The 18,326-nt window shown below is 39.0% G+C and overlaps 1 long non-coding RNA gene across 1 annotated transcript in view; it reads right to left on the bottom strand.

Annotated features, from left to right (window-relative positions):
• Positions 1-2,093: 2,093 nt before the first annotated feature.
• The window catches only part of Gm13266 (predicted gene 13266), a 60,693-nt gene continuing 44,460 nt past the window's right edge, over positions 2,094-18,326 (bottom strand). Inside the window, exon 4 of the long non-coding RNA NR_166186.1 lies at positions 2,094-2,393. This is a non-coding gene — a long non-coding RNA (predicted gene 13266). The remainder of the gene's footprint in view (positions 2,394-18,326) is intronic.

Genomic DNA, 18,326 nt, shown 5'->3' with positions numbered 1-18,326 from the left:
GCCTTTACTCTAATGAAAGATGGGTTTCTGCCCTCCCTCTGTTTTGATGGATTCCCTCGGACTCTTCTCAAAAGGGCTCCTTACTATTTACTGATGGGGGAAACAGGGGAGCTGCATTGAAAATATACTACTCCCCTGAGTATGAACCCCCTGTTGTCCAATTCAAAGAGCTGCCCCATTCACTCCCCCCAGTATACAGAACTATGTGCTATCTATTTACTCCTAAAGGACGTCTATAGGCTATTAACCACTTTTCAGACAGTATATTTCTGTCAATTTGCTCCCCTGGCTATCAAGATCCTTTAACTAATTAGATATCAATCCACTTTTTCCTTTACTCATACAGGTTCCCACACTCTTACAGGAAAGAGTCTCTCCCCTCCACATCCAGCATGTTGGATCTTACAGTTCACTGCCAGGTCCAGCATCCAAGGGAAATGCCCTCATTGATCAAATTGCCTCTACAGAAACATTCATAGCCTCCATGGAGCAAGCAGACGAATTCATTCATACACACCCAATGTGGGGCAAAAACTCACTTAAAAAGTTTATTTGAGATTCCCAAATGGAAAATTCATGGCATCCCTTTAAGATTAGGAGGCAGGGAGAACTGATTTCTTAGCAGAGCCACAAGGTTTCTCCCCAAGCCATGTGGGTTCAGGATGAAGACAAAATACATACTACAGTGGCACACATAATCCTGGGGTTCATGAGGTAAGCTAGGACACAGCTAAGTACCCCCTGCCTCTCCCAGGCTGACCCAGACAGCCTAAGCTGCATTAGATATCCTAGGAGTCCTTGCTCTACAATGAAGCAGGATGCTCAGAGGGCAGAGAACAAGGCTACATGCCTTCCACAATTAAAAAAAATGAATAGAGAATAAATGGGAATGCAAGATATTAGTGCTATCATAAGTGATTGGGTTCTTTGCACGTGGGCTCCATGGGAAAACTGAAACTACTTAGTCTAGCATATAATACATATGTTGGCCTAAAAATAGATGTATACAGTAAATAGAAGGAAATTTAAATATAGAAAATGATATTAATTCAATTTATATAAAGAGAAATGGGATATAAGTATATTTATCCATAAAGATGTTAATCTCCAAAGAAGGAAGAAATAATAAAATGATATACATATTTTACAGATAGAAGGGAAAAATTACAGAAATGAAAATGTAAGATGTCAATGCTTTCATAAGCTACTGGGTTGCTTGAATATTGGCTTATAAAGAGGAAAGTAGACTCTAACAACAGAGAGAGTAGTCTTTGCCCAGCTCTTGTTTGTTTAAGGCTTATTGTCAACACAAAGGTTGTGTATGTTGTTTATCCAGGAACTTAAACAGCTAAGGCGGGGTAGACATCTCACACAGGGATTTAATACTTTCTATAACACCCAGCATACAGGGATTCCCTATAACCCTCAGGGCCAAGGAAAAGTAGAAAGAACTCATCAAACCCTAAAAGTCCAACTTCTAAGACAAAAGACAAAAACCTACCCCCCTAACATACAATTTAATGAAAGCTCTGACTACACTAAATATATTTAACATCTAGAGGAGCTTCAAACATCCTCCTTTCTCCCACCCCATCCCCACCCCTCATTGGTACACCCATCCAATTGTGGTATGATAGTGCGATTCCTTGCATGGAATTTGGAAGGTACCAGACCCCATCCTTATAACCAGCCTAGGTCTATCTGGGTTTCACTTCTCTTCTAAGAGCTGTAACACTCATTCTCAGTCAGGCCAGAGCTCCCATAGATCTTATATGTCCTGGCTCTGCTTTGCCCTCTGGGAGGACAGTGGATGAAGTTCTCTGTGTATATATTATAGCCTCCATTTTAGTGTGTTTAAAGAGATTCCTGAGTGTTTAGGTGGTGTGTGTGTGTGTGTGTGCCTGTTCTTGGGCTCTTTCCCTTTTTTCTCTGTTTTATCCAACTCTGATGTGTTAGTTTTTGTTTTATTTATTTTATTTTACTTTACTTAATTATATTTTATTATTATCCCTTAGAAGCCTGTTTGTTTTCTAATAAGAAAGACAGAAGGGGAGTGGGTCTGGATGAGAGGGGGTTGGGAGGAACTGGAGGAGTAGAAGGAGGGGTAACCTTTAATCGGGATGTACTATGGGAAAGTGAAAAACGGCTATTTTCAATAAAAGGAAGAGATGAACACCATGGTTTCAGCCATTCCTGTGGCCTCTCTTTAAGAGAATATGTTCCCGTCTTGGCAATGCTTCTGTTGAGTTTTCTGGTGGTGATGTTTTCTTCATAATTCATTTGCGATGATTCTGGGTACCAACACTGTCTCTCATACTTACTTATAAAACTCTTTTCTTTTGCTGTAGCTTTCTTAGTATCTCATTTGAGGAACAGGAAACTGGTTGTTCCTCCTAGATAAAATGAACAAACAAACAAACAGCAACAAAATCAGTGTAGAAACAGATCAACTGTCTCAGTTTCCTTGGGTGTCTGTAACAAAATACCTTGATCTGGGTAATGAAGAAACTACAGAAATGTATTTTGCACAGTTCTGTTGTCTGGAAAGTCCAGGATTGATGTACCAGCAATTTTGGTACCTCCTGAGGCATGTTTCTAGCTAATGGTTTCTCCTGTATACCCTCACAGTATGCAATGTGGAGGGGTGGTGCTCTCCCTTGGAACTCCTGTTGTCTTTTGAACAGTGCCTCATTATTTAGGCTAGGCTGGCCCGGTGTTTGCAGTCCTCCTTCCTGCCTCCTATGTGCTGCGAGTACATACCGATACCACCTCAACCAGCATCTTAAGCCTCCATTCCAAAGACGCCAATTCATTCATGAGACTGGGACTATGAAGCTGGCTTTCCGTGTGGGTTCTGGGAATCTGAACTCAGGATTTAAAACTATGAAGCAAGTGACTTAACTCACCAAGGGAGTCCTTTCCCCAGGCTACATCATATGTTTTAATGAAACTCTGTCATGATGTAGTTCATATAAAACAGATGATATTTCTTTTGAGAAAGCTTAGCAGCTTGAGTGATTTTGATACTGTTAGAAACAAATTCTCTTTAGTGATTAGGCCAGATTGATTTTTCCATGAATCCAATAGGATTTGAGTTTCAGAGTCTATGGCCAATATGGACTTAACTTGAGAAGTCTTCATTGGTTTTACATGTACAGAATTATAGTCCTTTTCATACACACACACACACACACACACACACACACACACACACACACACACACTCACAGACACACGCGTATATATGAATATGCTTGAGGCCAGAGATACTGGAGTCTCTCCTGTGGCTACTTAACCCTTTGGTATTTTATCCTAAAAATGGACTCTTCTTAGCTGTGGCCTCATGGTCTTTTCTCCCCACAGGTGTTGACATTACCTATAATGTCACTGCCCTCTAAACTTGGTGCTTTTGGCTTAAGATGGTTTCCCTGGAGTCTCTTACTTTTGTGGAGACTTCAGATTCATTCATATTAGGAACTAATTCTTTCAAAATTTCCCTATTAAATACAAGGCTAAGAAAAAAAAAATCAGACTATGTGTCTTACTCTGACTCAGGAGGGACAACAGGACACATCCCACCTAGTGTCTTCTTCAAGAGGACTTAGGTTGTCATCTTTAATGCAACAAAGAACTTCAGTATTGGGTTGAAAGGTCATAATTTGAAGTATAGGGCATTTGTAACACTAATGTATAAGATACATAAAAATACAGCAAGAACCTGTAACTTTCAAGTAAGAGAAAGTTCTAGATTCACAGAAATTTGGCTCTCTGGACTGATTGTTGGATTTAGGGGCCCTGAGTTAGGGAAACCTTAAAATAGCTCAGATAAGCTCCTCTATGGAATGCCATGGCCCACCCATGGAATGTCACCCTGTGACATGAACAGATTTGCTCCACTTACCATGCACCCAGGGTCATCACAACTCAACTAATTTATATCAGTAACACATACCATCCCTGTTAAAATTATTCTTCAGGTAGGATAGCAGTGGTCTCTCTTGACTCCTTAATTAAAATTCAGGCAAGAAAAAAAAAGGAATAAATCATGATGCTTATTTGGAAAACAGTGTTAGGAAGGGCAGTTTCTGGGCAGGCTCCATTCTCACCAGTGTTTTGAATACTCTATATGGACATGGGACAGGAAGTGAATTGATTTAGCAACACAAAGTACACTTAAGTTTCATAAAGAAAATAAACTTTGTCCCATAGAAGAAGTCAGCTGCTCTGCCTGTGGGTACCAAGACAGTGGGAAACCTAAGAGCAGAATCAAAGAGAAGTAAACATTATTGTGTATGAGCAGTGGGCAGGACAAAACTACCCCCCCCCACACACACACACCAGTAATGAAGCCACAAGAGGCGAAGACCATCCATAATTGACAGCTGGGCTAAACTTAAATCTGTTGGACCCATCCTGTCAGGTGGGACTTCTACCTGTTATATACACAAATGATGGTTTTATGAAGTTCTTTCCTCTCTCTTCCTGTCCTCCATCCATTAGCCACTTTGCTTTTCTCTACTGACAAGAATGTTCAGTGACACAATAGAAAGAACTATAGTATAAATGATATGGTGAGGCAGAGAGGGAAGGAGACAATACAAGAGTAAGCATTCCTCCTTTCCTTCAGTGAAGAATGAGCAAACTGTTAGAAATGTACTCACTTAACATCAATGGTGAGTAAAGCTTTGTTCTGCTGAAGGCAAATAAAGATAAATCTTGATTTTTTTGCTACAGGCAGACTAACATATTCAGTGCCTGCACAACACATTCTGTGTTCTTTTACCAGGTCAGATATTGGTCCAGGAATTTATTTTTCCTCTTCCTTTTTCTTTGTGAGATAGCCTGTCATCACATAGTCAAGTCTAGCCTCAGACTCACTATTGCCCTATTCCTGGCTCCTAAGTGTTGAAGGGCTAGGTTACTAGGTTACAATGTCCTGCTGATCTGGGAATTTTCCATTTATCTCTTATGTTAAAACATTCCACCCCTGTGGCCCATCTTATCAACACTCAAACATATTCTTATCTTAAAACAACTGAGAAGGTAAAAGAAAGAAAGAAGGAAAGAAAGAAAGAAAGAAAGAAAGAAAGAAAGAAAGAGAGAGAGAGAGAGAGAGAGGGAGGGAGGGAGGGAGGGAGGGAGGGAGGGAGGGAGGGAGGAAGGAAGGAAGGAAGGAAGGAAGGAAGGAAGAAAGAAAGAAAGAAAGAAAGAAAGAAAGAAAGAAAGAAAGAACTCCCCTCAATTCATTTTCTCTAACTTTGGTTTCTAATAATTTTCCTGCTCCTCTCAGCTAAATTCCTCAAAAGAACTGTTTATACACACAATTTGCAATTTCTCTCTTCCTATGTTCTCTAGAATCCATTTTAATCAGGCGTCTACTTTTGCAATTTGGTGGCAATAATCATTTGCTCCTTGTGGTGACTTCTGTCTTCTAGGACACCATCCTCTCTTGGGTTTCTGCACCCTTTGCTGGCAGTTTCTTAGCCTCCCCTCTTATCCTCCCATGTGTTTTTGAGCAGGGAATGGTAGAAAGTATCAGGACTTTCTAGTTTCCATCTTCAATTCTCACTCTCTGTCACCATAATGATCCTCTCACCAATGGCACAGCTTTAAATACAACTGAACATTAATGATACCTTAATGATGGCCAAATCTGATCTACAGATCAAACTTCTCTCCCATACTTGTACATATAAATGTCTAGTGGACATATCATCTTGTATCATGAAACGACCTCTCTAATGGTTTATTCCCCAGATTGTGATATTGATATCTCAAACTAAATGTAACCAATGTTCCTTTTGCTAGTTAATAGAAAGCTATATGACTGTATAGTTAGCTGGGTGGATAAACTGTAGCCACTTAAAGATCCCCAGAACTCCATCTGGTAAGATGTAGCAACATCTTGTAATTCTAATACTTAAGGAGGCCAAGATAGAAGATCCCCAAAAAAAACCTGGCTAGCTAAACTAGCCAGAATCACTAAACTCTTCAGTTTAGAAAGAGATCCTCTTTCAATAAAAATAGAGAGTGAACAAGACTCCACAAATCAACTTCAACAGTCCAGCTGCCTGTCTGTGCAGGTACACACATGAACACATTAATACATGCATATGTATGTACATATATACCACACAGATATACATAAGCATAGAAGAGGGTTCAGCCTTATTGTTGGCAATGAAACCCCAAATGTCCTTGTTTCCTCATCCTTAAATCCCTGATGGTATGGCTCTCAATATAGATCCAGAATCTGACCATCAAACCAATCCAAATCTCTACCATCATGATCCAAGCAACAATTATTTCCTCAGAATTACTAAGCTGCCTCCCTACAGGTCTCTCTGCTCTGCCTTCTCTCTATGCATCCATTGAGTCAACATCCAACCCCAAGAAAGTAAGAGGAGTTAGAAATTCCATCATCCTTGCTCTTTCCCTCCCTGTTGTTTATTTTTCTACTTATATGCTCAATTGTACTAAATGGTTACATCTGTAATTCCTGATCTGAAGAAGTGAGAGGCGGAGGATACCCAGCTGGAAAGCGCTAATAGAGTAAATGAAGCCAGGATGGTGAAAGGAAGAGTGCCCAAAAGTCAAACTGGAGAAATTAGAAGAACATTTAACAGCTTCCATGAAGGCTGTGGTTTTAGAGAGAAAGCATTTTCAAGTTCTACAAAGTATTTTTTTAATCTACTATAAAACTCCAGTGAAGACCAACAATACAGTCAATAACTTTTTTTAAAATGTCAATTACTGTTAAATTTCAACTAAATACTGAGCTGAAACTGTCCTCTGGGTAAGTTGATAATGTGATAGAGTATCTGTATATTGTAATTAGAAATGTACACTAGACTCAGGAGTGAAGACCTGGGTCTCCGGTGCTAAAGATTGTAAACTCTATTTTCATGGCAGTGAAGGGACACTTCGTTTTGTAAGTCAGGAATTAATAGTTAGGGCTACCTTATGTTTGGAGACTATTTGAAGATATAGATATTGGGGATAGCTAAAGAGATTTATTTTCCATGTGTGAGCAAAAGAGAAGGTGAAGATCCCAGACTAAGGAAGAATTAAAGACGAGCAAGAACAGCTATGCTTGGCATATTTATTGAAGGACAGCTGTATCTTGTTACTAAGACTCTTCAACCCCTAAGATCCTGCAGGAACTGAGTGTTGATTTAGCAGTGGAGGTAACAGATAAGGTTACTCCCAAATTGACTCTGAAGTATTAGAGGCTTAAGGTAGATGACAGCACTGTCGTCCAAGAAAATGGATTTAGGGACATGAATGAGAGTAGCAGTTAGGAAAGAGGTTAAAAAAAAAATATGCTCTGAGTTTTAAGAGGTTTGGTTTGAAAAGCTTGGAGGACATTCAAAGCAGATGCTAGACAAGGCAGCAGAAAGTGGGTATGAAGCTCAGAGGAGCCAGGGATTGAGACTCTGGTGTTTTCATTTAACATGTCAGAATTGAAACTACCATAATGGCTATGAGCATCCAGGAATGCTCATAAGTTTCATCTTAGAATGTCTAGAGACTTTAATGGGCAAAGAGGGCCAAAAGACATTCTATTCTGTGATGGCCTTGTCAGAAGTGAAGTTAGCTCCAGAGTGTGAACTCCTTCCTATGGGCCAGGAAACAACAATAATAAGCATTTTGTAAGAGCCAGATATGACATTAAGATATTGCAAATAAATGGCTCTATGTAAGTTTTAAAGTTTCTATTAAATATTAACAAGTGGAGGTTCACATGATACCAAAAGGTAAGCTCAAATTAAGTAGGAAAGTAAGGATTACCGTGTGAATGATTGCTTCCTCTGCCTTTACCTTGACTTCCATTCATTCTCAATGAGTAACATTGGGTATCCCATTGGAAGAGGAATATCAAGTTTTGTAGAGTATATATGTGAACACACACATACACATATATATTATATAATGTGTGTATATTTTTATAAGAAAGGAGCTAAAGCAAAGTTTTAAAATCATAGTGATATAAGCAAAGTTCATATTCAAAAACAAATGTTAAGGTAACAAAAGATCTTAAAAAGATAAGGAGACTGATAAAGTGGCCATAATAACGTAAATAAGCCCGTATTTATTTATTTAATTCTTCATCTTAAAAAATGTCTATTATCATGATTAAAAACATTTCTTGAATAGTAAGAGAAGGAGTTTCTAAACATGAACGTTATCAATGGTTCTACTTTATAACCAATATTTGGAATTGAATGGATGGCTTTATTGCCAGTCTTCATTTATTTTAAACAATCCATTTATTGGTTCCATGACATCATGACTATTGCTTGGGAATGCATCCCTATAGCAATTAAGTATATAAAATATCTTCTATCATAAATGAAGAGTGACCTGCAGTGGAGCATGATTCTGAGTAAAGAGTTGGTTAAAACTATACAAGGTTTTGGGTTATGTTCTTAAAAACACTCTCCTATACACTACAAAGAAAGGAATAGTATTTTGGCCTTTTAAAGTCCTACATGATACTGAATATGACAGTCCCCAGATGCCCCCCTTATATCACTGGATGTATCTCCTCTTCTGGAGGGCAGATTCCAGGGGTGACTCTGAAGACCTGGGCCTCCACATGTTTATACTGCCCTGAGAGACAGAAACAGAAAATTTCAAAGCACATAGAGGAGGGAGAGAGGGAGAAAGAAGAGACAGGGAAGTAAGCTGCTCTCCATGCCTCTCCTGCAGATCATTTCTGTGCACACAGCCCTTTTTGCTCACTATTGCTACACTAAGCCAGATTCATCTTCAGTCATTTCAGTTTATCAGCGAATGTTCAAGTGCTGACACTTATGCCTTCACTCCTGGTCCAAAAAAAGGATCAAGTTTCTCATGTTAGGCTGGCTGTTCTGATAGGGAATCTTCAGATTCTTTCTTCAAGGGTTACAGGCACAAAGGCTGTCTACACAGGGGCATTTTCCTGTTGAAGTAAAGAAGGGTACTTTAACTTCATCAGTTATTTAAGATCACGGGGTGTATTTTCAATGCTCAAATTGAACATTGCATTTGCTTTAATTAAGAAAAAAGATGGACATCAGAAGGAATACAACAGACAATCTTGGAATCAGGGAATGATCCATGGCTATGCTAAAACCCACTGTATTAGTCAGGGTTCTCTAGAGTCACAGAACTTATATAGTAAAGGAATTTATTGATGACTTACTGTCTGCAGTCCAATTCCCCACAATGGTTCAGTAGTAGTTGTGAATGGAAGTCCAAGGATCTAGCAATTGCTCAGTCCCACACAGCAAGCAGGCGAAAGAGTGAGAGTGAGACTTCCTTCTTCCAATATCCTTATATGGTCTCCAGCAGAAAGTGTAGCCCAGATTAACGGTGTGTGCTACCACACCTTCAATCCCAGATGACTTTGAGCTTGGAGATCTCCCTGACTTAATCTTCTGGAATCCATAGCCACTAATGCCTCAAGATCTCCATACCAAGATCCAGGTCAGAAACTTCTATCTCCCATCCTCCAGATTAGGGTCACTGGTGAGCTTTCCAATTCTGGATTGTAGTTCATTCCAAATATAGTCAAGTTGACATCCAGGAATAGCCACTGCACCCACTAAATAGCAACAAAAATGGCTATGAGGCAGGTATACTGAAATATACTAGGAAAAAAATGTCTGACTAAGCAATGACTGATGCAAATGGGAATGCTTGAGAAATGCTATGATGTAGCTAACATCCTTCTAACTTGCTTTCCAGCTTCCTGATGGAAGTTCCTCAATCTGAACATTTTACTTGTCCAAAAACTGAATCCTCTTATAGAATAGGCAGAATTCGAACAGTTTAAGAAATATTTATTTCACTTTTGTTATCTATCTATCATCTATCTAACTATCTATCTATCTATCGATCTATCTATTATCTATCATCTATCTATCTATCTATCTATCTATCATCTATCTATCGATCTATCTATCTATCTATCTATCTATCTATCTACCTACCTACCTACCTACCTACCTACCTATCTACAAGAAACACTCACTATGCATCTCTGGTTGGCCTAAAACTTGCTCTATATATCTTGATGACTTCCAGCTCACAGAGTCCACACACCTCTGCCACTTATGTGTTTGGATTAAAAGCAGGTCACCAAACTCAACTCTACCATTTCTTTGACTCTATTAATCAAACAAAGATCCCATGAAATGGGAAGTACAATAACTTTAGAAAAGCACAATAGTGTGGAGAAATGACACAGCACTTGCTAGGAGAGCATGAGGACCAGAGTTAGGCTCATCAGAACCCATGTAAAAGCCAGGTGAGTGTAGCAGCCCATGTTTAATGCCAGTCCTTGGAAGACAGAGACAGGATCCCCAGAGCTGTGTAGCTAGGTTAGTCAATATCAACCAGCTCGAGACATTCGGTTAGAGGACCCGCTCCAGTGAGTAAAGTGAAAACAGTTGGGAAGGAATCATAACGCCATCCTCAGACCTTTTACACATCCACACATGTGGAAATGCATACATCACACACACACACACACACACACACACACACACACCACACACACACACACACACACCACACACACATACACACACACACACACACACACACATACACACACACACACACACATACACACACACACACACACACACACACATACACACACACACACACACACACATACACACACACACACACACCACACACACACACACACACACACACATACACACACACACACACACACATACACACACACACATCTATCTATCTATCTATCTATCTATCTATCTATCTATCTATCATCATCATCATCTACCTATCTAGGTAGGAACATATATATCTATCTATAGTGTTCACAAGTAAGACAGCCATGAAAATAAAATAGACCAGAAAGAAACATTACTTCCTTAGGATTGTGAAAAACTCCTCAGTAGTAATTACAGATCATATTACCTTCCCTGCCACAATCTTTATTTTGACCTTATATTACCTATATATCTAGATTTATCTTCAGGAACTGGAAGTTAAGATATGCCATAGTTTTAATATAATTGCAAATGGTTAACTTGCTATAAAGTTTTAACTAAGCAAATGTGTCACCAACATACATTGTTGTAGCAAGGAATCCCAGTGTGAAAGTGTGGAATAGTCGATGCATTTGGGCACTGGGCTGCTGTTCTAGACACATCTTACTGATTCAGAGTCTCTAATCATGGACTACAATGTAGGATTTCACATTTAACCAATATGGCCAAGTTGTTATACAAGTGCGACAGAACATAGACATGTTTTCATGGAAGACCTGACCCAAATACACAGTCAGGAGCACAGTCAGGCAGGAGAAGCAAAAGAAGAGATGCTGGGTTGTCTGTGGTGCAGAGCACACAGCTTCTGCTAGTTTTCTTTAACACAACTTTGACATTCAGTGTTAGCAACAATTAGCCAGTATCTGGCTGAATGCCCAAGTCAAGGGCAAGCTGTCACTTTCCCAAAGTGATATGAGTCCCTCAAGACCATTGGATGCACAGAGAAACATCGATCACAAAATAAAGGATTGTAATACAGCTTCTTAATGAAAGGCTTTCTCTAGTCGAGAGGAGAGTCCACACTCATGAAAACAGAACCAAAAATAGATGGAGCTACTTCAAACAATCCCGAAAGATTTAGTGTGTTTCTGACTAAGGGAAAGACAAAGGTCATTTATTCTCCTTGCCATAAACACCAGAAGGGATTCACATTATTTTTGGCAAAGGGAAGAGAACACAGCCACCGCCTCAACATCCTCCAAGCCCTGCACATTAAAAGGCCATTCTGACAAAATCTGGGTACCTCTAAGTGCTAATAATTTATGATAATTTCTTTTTTTTAATTAGGTATTTTCTTCATTTACATTTCAAATGCTATGCCAAAAGTCCCCCATACCCTCACCCCCGACTCACCTACCCACCCACTCCTACTTCTTGGCCCTGGCATTCCCCTGTACTGAAGCATATAAACTTTACAAGAGCAAGGGGCCTCTCTTCCCAATGATGTCTGACTAGGCCATCTTCTGCTACATATGAAGCTAGAGACATGAGCTCCGGGGATAATGGTTAGTTCATATTGTTGTTCCACCTATAGGGTTGCAGACCCCTTTAGCTCCTTGGGTACTTTCTCTAGCTCCTCCATTGGGGGCCCTGTTTTCCACCCAATAGCTGACTGTGAGCATCCACTTCTGTGTTTGCCAGACACCGACATAGCCTCACAAGAGACAGATATATCACGGTCCTTTCAGCAAAATCTTACTGGCGTATGCAATGGTGTCAGCATTTAGAGGCTGATTATGGGATGAATTTCCGGGTGTGGCAGTCTCTAGATGGTCCATCTTTTTGTGTCAGCTCCAAACTTTGTCTCTGTAACTCCTTCCATGGGTGCTTTGTTCCCAATTCTAAGAAGGGGCAAACTGCCCACACTTTGGTGTTCGTTCTTCTTGAGTTTCATGTGTTTTGCAAATTGTATCTTGTATCTTGGCTAATAAGTTTCTGGGCTAATATCCACTTATCAGTGAGTACATATCATGTGATTTCTTTTGTGATTGGGTTACCTCACACAGGATGATACCCTCCAGGTCCATCCATATGCCTAGGAATTTCATAAATTCATTCTTTTTAATAGCTGAGTAGTACTCCATTGTGTAAATGTACCACATTTTCTGTATCCATCCCAATCTGTTGGTGGCCTTTTTGTCTTATTGACGGTGTCTTTTGTCTTACAGAAGCTTTCCAGCTTCTGGCTATTATAAATAAGGCTGTTATGAACATATGGAGCATGTGTCCTTACTACACATTGGAACAACTTCTAGATATATGCCCAGGAGAGGTATTTCTGGGTCTTCCGGTAGTACTATGTCCAATTTTCTGAGGAAACACCAGACTGATTTCCAGAGTGGTTGTACAAGCTTGCAATCCCACCAACAATGGAGGAGTGTTCCTTTTTCTCTACATCCTCGATAGCATCTGCTGTCACCGGAATTTTTGATCTTAGCCATGCTGACTGGTGTGAGGTGGAATCTCAGGGTTGTTTTGATTTGCATTTCCCTGATGATTAAGGATGCTGAACATTTTTTTTTTTCAGGTGCTTCTTCTCATCCATTCGGTATTCCTCAGGTGAGAATTCTTTGTTTAGCTCTGAGCCCCATTTTTAATGAGGTTACTTGATTTTCTGGAGTCTACCTTCTTGAGTTCTTTTTATATATTGGATATTAGTCCCCTATCTGATTTAGGATTGGTAAAGATCCTTTCCCAATCTGTTGGTGGCCTTTTTGTCTTATTGACGGTGTCTTTTGCCTTACAGAAGCTTTGCAATTTTATGAGGTCCCATTTGTCGATTCTCAATCTTACAGCACAAGCCATTGCTGTTCTATTCAGGAATTTTCCCCCTGTGCCCATATCTTCAAGGCTTTTCCCCACTTTCTCCTCTGTAAGTTTCAGTGTCTCTGTTTTTTTTTTTTTTTTTTTTTTGTGGCGTTCCTTGATCCACTTAGATTTGACCTTAATACAAGGAGATAGGAATGGATCAATTTGCATTCTTCTACATGAAAACCGCCAGTTGTGACAGCACCTTTTATTGAAAATGCTGCCTTTTTTCCACTGGATGGTTTTAACTCCCTTGTCAAAGATCAAGTAACCATAGGTGTGTGGGTTCATTTCTGGGTCTTAAATTCTATTCCATTGATCTACCTGTCAGTTGCTGTACTAGTACCATGCAGTTTTTATCACAATTGCTCTGTAGTACAACTTTAGGTCAGGCATAGTGATTCCACCAGAGGTTTTTTTATCCTTGAGAAGAGTTTTTGCTATCCTAGGTTTTTTGTTATTCCAGATGAATTTGCAAATTGCCCTTTCTAATTCCTTGAAAAATTGAGTTGGAATTTTGATGGGGATTGCATTGAATCTTGCTTTTGGCAAGATAGCCATTTTTACCATATTGATCTTGCCAATCCATGAGTATGGGAGATCTTTCCATCTTCTAAGATCTTCTCTGATTTCTTTCTTCAGAGACTTGAAGTTTTTATCATACAGATCTTTCACTTCCTTAGTTAGAGTCACACCAAGGTATTTTACATTATTTGTGACTATTAAGAAGGGTGTTGTTTCCCTAATTTCTTTCTCAGCCTGTTTATCCTTTGTGTAGAGAAAGGCCATTGACTTGTTTGAGTTAATTTTATATCCAGCTACTCCACAGAAGCTGTTTAACAGATTTAGGAGTTCTCTGGTGGAATTTTTAGGGTCACTTATATATACTATCATATCATCTACAAATAGTGATATTTTGACTTCTTCCTTTCCAAATTGTATCCCTTTGATCTCCATTTGTTGTCGAATTGCTCTGGCAAGTACAATATTGAATCGGTAGGGAGAAAGTGGGCAGCCTTGTCTAATCCCTGATTTTAGTTGGATTGCTTCCAGCTTCTCTCCATTTACTTTGATGTTGGCTACTGGTTTGCTGTAGATTGCTTTTATCATGTTTAGGTATGGGCCTTGAATTCCTGATCTTTCCAAGATTTTAATCATGAATGGGTGTTGGATTTTGTCAAATGCTTTACAGCATCTAACTAGATGAACATGTGGTTTTGTCTTTGAGTTTGTTTATATAGTGGATTACGTTGATGGATTTCCTTATATTAAACCATCCCTGCATCCCTGGAATGAAACCTACTTGGTCAGGATGGATGACTGTTTTGATGTGTTCTTGGATTCAGTTAGTGAGAACTTTATTGGGTATTTTTGCATCGATATTCATTAGAGAAATTGGTCTGAAGTTCTCTATCTTTGTTGGGTCTTTCTGTGATACTTAGGTATCAGAGTAATTTTGGCTTCATAGAATGAATTGGGTAGAGTACCTTCTGTTTCTATTTTGTGGAATAGTTTGAGAAGAATTGGAGTTAGATCTTCTTTGAAGGTCTGATAGAACTCTGCACTAAACTCATCTGGTCCTGGGCTTTTTTTGGTTGGGAGACTATTAATGACTGCTTCTATATCTTTATGGGATATAGGACTGTTTAGGTCATTAATCTGATCCTGATTTAACTTTGGTACCTGGTATCTGTCTAGAAATTTGTCCATTTCATATAGGTTTTCCAATTTTGTTGAGTATAGCCTTTTGTAGAAGGATCTGATGATGTTTTGGATTTCTTCAGGATCTGTTGTTATGTCTCCTTTTTCATTTCTGATTTTGTTAATTAGGATGGTGTCCCTGTGCCCTCTAGTGAGTCTGGCTAATGGTTTATCTATCTTGTGGATTTTCTCAAAGAACCAGCACCTGGTTTGGTTGATTCTTTGAATAGTTCTTCTTGTTTCCACTTGGTTGATTTTGCCCCTGAGTTTGATTATTTCCTGCCTTCTACTCCTCTTGGGTGAATTTGCTTCTTTTGTTCTAGAGCTTTTAGGTATGTTGTCAAGCTGCTAGTGTGTGCTCTCTCTAGTTTCTTTTTGGAGGCACTCAGATCTATGAGTTTTCCTCTTAGAAATGCTTTCATTGTGTCCCATAAGTTTGGGTATGTTGTGGCTTCAATTTCATTAAACTCTTAAAAAGTCTTTAATTTCTTTCTTTATTCCTTCCTTGATCAAGGTATCATTGAGGAGAGTGTTGTTCAGTTTCCAAGTGCATGTTGGTTTTCTATTATTTATGTTGTTATTGATGATCAGCCTTAGTCCATGGTGATTTGATAGGATGCATGGGACAATTTCAATATTTTTGTATCTGTTGAGGCCTGTTTTGTGACCAATTATATGGTCTATTTTGGAGGAGGTACCATGAGGTGCTGAGAAGAAGGTATATCCTTTTGTTTTAGGATAAAATGTTCTGTAGATATCTGTTAAATCTATTTGTTTCATAACTCCTGTTAGTTTCACCATGTCCCTGTTTAATTTCTGTTTCTAAGATCTTTCCCTTGATGAGAGTGGGGTGTTGAAGTCTCTCTCCCACTATTATTGTGTGAGGTGCAATGTGTGCTTTGAGCTTTACTAAAGTGTCTTTAATGAATGTGGCTGCCCTTGCATTTGGAGCATAGATATTCAGAATTGAGAATTCCTCTTGGAAGATTTTACCTTTGATAAGTATGAAGTGCCCCTCCTTGTCTTTTTTGATATCTTTGGGTTGGAAGTGGATTTTATTCGATATTACAATGGTTACTCAGATTGTTTCTTGGTACTGTTTGCTTGGAAAATTGTTTTCCGGCCTTTCTCCGAGGTAGTGTCTGTGTTTTCTCCTGAGATGGGTTTCCTGGAAGCAGCAAAATGTTGGGTCCTGTTTGTGTAGCCAGTCTTTTAGTCTATGTCTTTTTTGGGGGAATTGAGTCCATTGATATTAAGAGATATTAAGGAAAAGTAATTGTTGCTTCATATTATTTTTGTTGTTAGAGATGGCATTCTGTTCTTGTGGCTGTCTTTTTTTAGGTTTGTTGAAGGATTACTTACTTGCTTTTTCTAGGGCGTAGTTTCCATCCTTGTATTTGTTTTTTCTGTTATTATCCTTTGAAGGGCTGGATTTGTGGAAAGATATTGTATGAATTTGGTTTTGTCATGGAATACTTTGGTTTCTCCATCTATGGTAATTGAGAGTTTGGCAGGGTACAGTAGCCTGGGCTGGCATTTTTGTTCTCTTGAGGTCTGTATAACATCTGTCCAGGCTCTTCTGGCTTTCATAGTCTCTGGTGAGAAGTCTGGTGTAATTCTAATAGGCCTGCCTTTATATGTTACTTGACCTTTTTCCCTTACTCTTTTTAATATTCTATCTTTATTTATTGCATTTGTTGTTCTGATTATTATATGTTGGGAGGAATTCCTTTTCTGGTCCAGTCTATTTGAGTTCTGTAGGCTTCTTGTATGTTCATGGGCATCTCTTTCTTTATGTTTGGGAAGTTTTCTTCTATAATTTTGTTGAAGATATTTGCTGGCCCTTTAAGTTGAAAATCTTCATTCTCATCTACTCCTATTATTCATAGGTTTGGTTTTCTCTTTGTGTCCTGAATTTCCTGGATGTTTTGAGTTAGGATCTTTTTGCATTTTGCATTTTCTTTGATTGTTGTGCCCATGTTCTCTATTGAATCTTCTGCACCTGAGATTCTCTCTTCCATCTCTCATTCTGTTGCTGATTCTTGCATCTATGGTTCCAGATTTCTTTCCTAGGGTTTCTATCTCCAGCGTTGTCTTACTTTGGGTTTTCTTTATTGTTTCTACTTCCCTTTTTCGGTCTTTTATGTTTTTGTTCAATTCCATAACCTGTTTGGTTGTATTTTCCTGTTTTTCTTTAAGGACTTGTAACTCTTTAGCAGTATTCTCCTCTATTTCTTTAAGTGAGTTATTAAATTCTTTCTTGATGTCCTCTACCATCATCATGAGATATGCTTTTAAATCTGAGTCTAAGCTTTTCGGGTGTGTTGGGGTATCCAGGACTGGCTGAGGTGGGAGTGCTGCGTTCTGATGATGATGAGTGGTCTTGGTTTCTGTTAGTAAGATTCTTAAGTTTGCCGTTCACCATCTGGTAATCTCTGGAGTTAGTTGTTATAGTTGTCTCTGGTTGGAGCTTGTTCCTCCCGTGACTCTGTTAGCCTCTGTCAGGAGACCTGTGTGTCTAGATATCTCCTGAGTTTCAGTGGTTAGAGTACTCACTGCAGGCACACTCTCCTCTTGCAGGGAAGGTGCACAGATATATGGTGTTCAGACATGCCTCCTGGCCAAAGATGAAGGTCCAAAACAGGGCCTGTCCCAGAAGCTGTGTAGCTTCTGTAGTCCACACTCTCACCAGCGCAGACACAATTTATGATAATTTTTAATGATGCTTTTTAAATTTTTCCTATCATCCTTCTTTAGTAAATATGGAAATGTTTTTAAAATCTTATATAAGAATGAAAACAAGGCTTCTAGAGCATTTTTCTGGCACAGTATGAAGGTATTTATTTAATTTATAGAATGATGTGTATTCTCCTCATCTTATTTGCATCTATCTTTAATAATGGAGTACGGGGGTAAAAGTTCTATTAGAGTAGAGTAGACTTGGTGGTAGAGTGTCCAAACATTGGATGAGAGTCCTCAGATCCATTCTCAGGGTCTAAAACAATTCATACTACTGCTGATTATTCTGTTCATCTTCCTCCTCCTCCTCCAGGCTTTCCTTTTGTTTTAATGTGTTTTATTTATTTGTTTAAATTATTATTATTATTGACAAAGCTTTTGCCTGTGTAACCTAGCCTGGCCTGTAAATTGCTAGGTAGCTGTGGCTGGCCTAGAACTCCTGACCAGCCTCTTGAGTGTTGGTATTATGAGCATATACCACCCTGATATCTTTTTATAAAATGA

Source organism: Mus musculus, chromosome 2, assembly GCF_000001635.26.
Source record: "Mus musculus strain C57BL/6J chromosome 2, GRCm38.p6 C57BL/6J".
Lineage (NCBI taxonomy): Eukaryota > Metazoa > Chordata > Mammalia > Rodentia > Muridae > Mus > Mus musculus.
This window is presented reverse-complemented; position numbering and strand designations above follow the sequence as displayed.